Source organism: Rhinatrema bivittatum, chromosome 2 (genome assembly GCF_901001135.1).
Source record: "Rhinatrema bivittatum chromosome 2, aRhiBiv1.1, whole genome shotgun sequence".
Classification (NCBI taxonomy): domain Eukaryota; kingdom Metazoa; phylum Chordata; class Amphibia; order Gymnophiona; family Rhinatrematidae; genus Rhinatrema; species Rhinatrema bivittatum.
Window position 1 is genome coordinate 461,140,917 of NC_042616.1, and position 4,786 is coordinate 461,145,702.

Consider the following 4,786-nt stretch of genomic DNA (forward strand, 5'->3'; position numbering starts at 1 on the left):
AGGACTATCTTGTGGCATCCATTTCTTTGTTTTTTTCCTCACGGCTGTACTGGATCACCTACCCTGCTGTTTTTTGGGCCCAAAGGCTATTAATAGTCATTCTTTCTCTGTGAAGGGTTTGAGATTTATTTTATATTCCACTTTTTGCTCTTTTGTTCCAGCACTTCAAAGTGGATTACATTCAGGTATTGTAGGTATTTCCCTATCCCAGAGAGCTTATAGTCTAAGTTTGTACATGAGGCAATAGAGGGTAAAGCAACTTGCCCAAGGTCACAAGGAGGGACATCAGGACTCAAACCCTGTTCTCCTGGTTTGTAGCCCACTGCTCTAACTACTAGGCTACTCCTCCATTGATGATTACATCAGTCTGACTGATATTCATGTCAATAAACCTTTAGAATTTGCTCAGTGTCTTATCAAAGAAATACTTATTTCTAATGTTCCCTCTAAGGATTGGGTTGCTGTGAGCAAACAATTTTGGTTTCATTAACTTTTGAACACTACTTTCTTTGATGCAAAAAGCCTATCAGTTTTATGCTCACAGCAACCCAATCCTTAGAGGGAACATTGGAAGGAGTATGTACACAAACAATATCCAATGCTGAACAATTTATTTATTTAAAAACTTTTCTATACCGTCGTTTAGTAGTGCACCATCACAACGGTTTACAGTTAGGCACAAAAATGTTTGGTTTGGTTTCTAAATTATCCAAAAGGTGCCAGTATTATACGGTTACATAGATCAATAATATACTTTAAATGGGGAATGGGTGTGGTTACCATTTATGATTGTTAGCGTAATCATATGTTTATACTGTCTTTCTAATATAATACTTAAATATGAGAAAAATAATAAAAAATAAGCAACTCTGCATTTTTACTGGTGACTTCAACTGTTTTTGTGTTGTTATTCAGCGACCTCACTGTGAAATACTTTTTTGAAGAGCCATGTTTTTAAGCCTTTTTTGAAGAGCTTATCCAACCACCCACCCTCACCAACACCCCTCCTCAGGACCCACACCCTGCACCCACCCCCCCCAAAGAACTACAAACCTAAAATGTTAGTTAGTACAAACGCCTTTCCCCCTCAATCATTGCTCCTCTGCTCTTATACTACTTTGTATATAATCTATGTGCTTATCACTTTTTCCTCAAACCCCTGTACATATCTTTTCCTTATGTATCCTTTTTCACCCTCCCCCACCCCCTCCTTTGTCTCGTCTACCCATATCCCTCCCTCCCCTATTTATTTATCTTGTTTATTGCTAGTTACTTGAGTTTATGTTACAAACTGTTCCTTGTAAAGGCTTTGCCTATATATCCTTGGTTGTAAGTTATCTGTAAACCGCACGATGTGCAAAACGGCTGCCGGTATATAAAATAAAATAATAAATAAATAAAATAAATAAGAGCTTTTAATTCTTTCCTTAGTCTTAATTCCAGGGGTAATGAGTTCCATAATAAAGGTCCTGCCAACGATAGTGCTCTCTCTCTGACTTGGGTCAACTTTGCTGTTTTGAATGAGGGTATGGTTAGTAGAGCTCTATTGGCCGATTGGTATGATGTCTTAATACCCACGTGAAATTTAATCTTATGAAAAAAATAGCAGAAGTGTGGATCATGATATGTCAAACTGAGCATGAACCACAGGCTTGATGAGAACCAATAGTTTTAACTGTACCACTAGTGTGTGGTGATGAATCCAAATGGACCAGCTGATCCTGTAGATTAGTGGCTCGGGTATATGTGAATCTGGGAATTTCCTGAAATTCTGGATGCAATTGTAGAATGTGCCAGTTGTTGCAAATTATATCTTTAGTTGTATGACTCATGGATGAAAAAGGTAGTACTCAAGTCAATTTTTCAGTGGAATCATCAGGATGGGGGAGAAATAACCAAGCCCAATGAGCAAATTTAGCACGGGTGTAGGCATGTTTGATGCAACGAAATGGATATCCTCGGGCCTGGAAGCACATACCAAAATCTTGTGCTTGTTGTTGATAATCAGTAAACGATGTACATAGACGTCGAATCCTAAGAAATTGGCTGACTGGAAGATTTTCCTTTAAACTGCGCGGATGAGCACTTGTAAAATGGAGAAAAGTGGTTACTGGACACTGGTTTTCCTATAGATGGTGGTTTGAAAAACTGTGTGAGGTCGTAATAATGGTAATGTCCAAAAAATGAATTTGGTCATGTTGATCTCTGCTGAAAAATGTAAATGACACTGCGTGCATTTAACCAATTTAGGGATTGTGATAGCTTGTCTGGTGTGTCAGACCACAACAAAAAAATGTCATCTATATAGCATTTCCATGCCACTATATGAGAAGAAAAAGGGTTATTAGTGTGTATCCATAGATCTTCAAAGTGCGCCATATATAGATTTGCAAGGTCGAGGGCCATGGTGGCACCCATGGCAGTGCCACATATTTGTTGATAATAAGTACCTATTCGAAAGCAAAAACGTTTTTTGTCAAGCTAACTGGAAGTAAGGAGTGTAAGAACGAAGAATGAATTCTCTGAGGGACGTGGATGTGTATCAAAATATTTATATGCAATCTCCATAACCTCGTCTTGTGGTATGTTTGTGTATAATGATTCCACGTCAAGTGTAACCATGATTAATGAGGAGGTGTCAATAGACAAGGATTCCAAAAAACTGTAGCATGGCCTGCGAATCTCTAATATATGATGCTTGAATCGGGTACATAAGGAGCCAAAAAATGATCAATGAATTTTGACAATGTTCCAGCAAAGATCCCCTACTAGATACAATGGGTCTTTCCAGGTGGATGTATCAAATGCTTAGGAATTTTTGAAAATATATAAAAAATAGGAACTATTGGAAAAGATTTCATGAGAAAAGAGGTTTCTTGTAATGTTAGAAAACCAGATTCAACCCCATTTTTGACAATGAGCTCAATTTCTTTAACTAGATTTGGCATGGGATCTATAAAAAGAGGCTGATAAAACCTCCGATCTTGAAGGTAAACGTTGTGCTTCCACCGTATATTGACTCCGATTCATCAAAACAATTTTGCCCCCTTTGTCTGCCGGCTTAATAATCAAGTCTTGATTCTGACGAAGGGACTATAAGGCTTGCGCCTTGGACCGAGTCATATTGGAAAATGAACGTTGATCAGAAAAAGAATGATGTAAATCTTGCAAACAGTTTTTGATGAAATGTAGAAATGACCGCATCAGCTGGACCAGGAGGTATCCAAGTAGATTTGTTTTTTAGTATGGATGAATCCGGACCACTGGGTTGAGTGGTAAAAAATGTCTGATGCAAGTTTGCGTACAAACTTGTAGAGTGCCACTTCTAAAGAGAATAAGTCTGCTTTAGGGTGAGGGAATAAGGATGTTAATTGATCTGGAATGACAACCACTGAGGATAGATTTAATATCAGGGATTATGGCGTGTCTGTGATCGAGTTTCCTATAATATTGAGCCTCGTCTTGCCAATGGGACTCACCTGGCGCGTGACGACTGATGGTTGGTGCAGTCTCGGCCTAAAAAACGGTTATCAGATCCAGCTTCTTGGTATATTGGGAAGACATCATGTCCCTTTAAAACACAACTTGTAGAACATCGTTTCTGTCTTAACAAGAATCGTCTCTCTGTACCACTGGTAGCGCATTGTATTGATAAATCTCATCTTTTTGATTCGCTTCATGCTTGTATTCTTGAGCAATTACAGCCTTCCTGGCAAGGCGGCGATTTTAACATGAAACTGTTGGAAGCGGAACAGCGGTGGATCCACAGATTGGAACTCTGTACATCCCTCTGGACTTAACATGTCGCTGGACTTACATGTTTTTCTATGAAGTGACCTTGGAGTTTTATCAAATTTTTTGTCTTTTCACCATGTCAGCCAACTGCATCATGAATGTCACCACGTTGTTGAAACTCGGGCTATTTAATAACAACATCGGGTCTGTAAGTTGGTCTCTCTGTCCCAGTTTCCCGTGAATTTTTTGAACTTGGCGTCTTCAGTGTGAAGGTGTTGGCTCTCCATCAACATTTAAGTTAAGTATAACTTTTGTTATAAAAATGTTCTCACTTTTTGATACGTGTTTTTTTTAATACTTTTCAGTGATTTTATTCCATTTACCCCTGAAGAAGCTACATGTTAGCAAAACACCGGCTGCTGTCAGGTGGTTTGAAATTATATTAAGTTTGATGGGACACAGTGTACAAATACACATAATCAAGCAGTCATTTAAAAAGGAGTTGTCATCTAGCCGTAAATGATTAACAGTCCGGACGGTTCTAATAGTTTCTATAGAACACGTCGTCAGGCTTGCTGATGCGACACCTTACAAAAAATCTATTTTTGATTGCAATTTTCATTTGGATGGGAGAGCCATTGTGAAATTTGTTTTGTTGCCGGTTCCCCTGTTTTGGTATTACCTTTTAATTGAGACATCATTTTATGTTTTGTAGTAAGAAGTATTCTTGCTCTATGTGTAAAATTAATAAAAAGTAAATAATAATTTTAAAAAAACCTATTATATAGCAGCATATTATTGTGTTCATTTGGTTTTCTATGAATGGTGATCTTTAGCCTCTGCTGATGCTTATACATTTTGATACCCAAATATGCAATTTCCTTGTTATGATAATTGATTGTGAATTTTAGACAAGAGTTTGAAGAATTCAACCAGTCATGGAACTCTAACAGCAATGAGGAGGATCCTTTCCAGATTACAAATTCCTCTTTGATGTTTCATTTCCAGCACATGAGATGGCTCTTCCATATACTATTGTTTATGTGCTGTG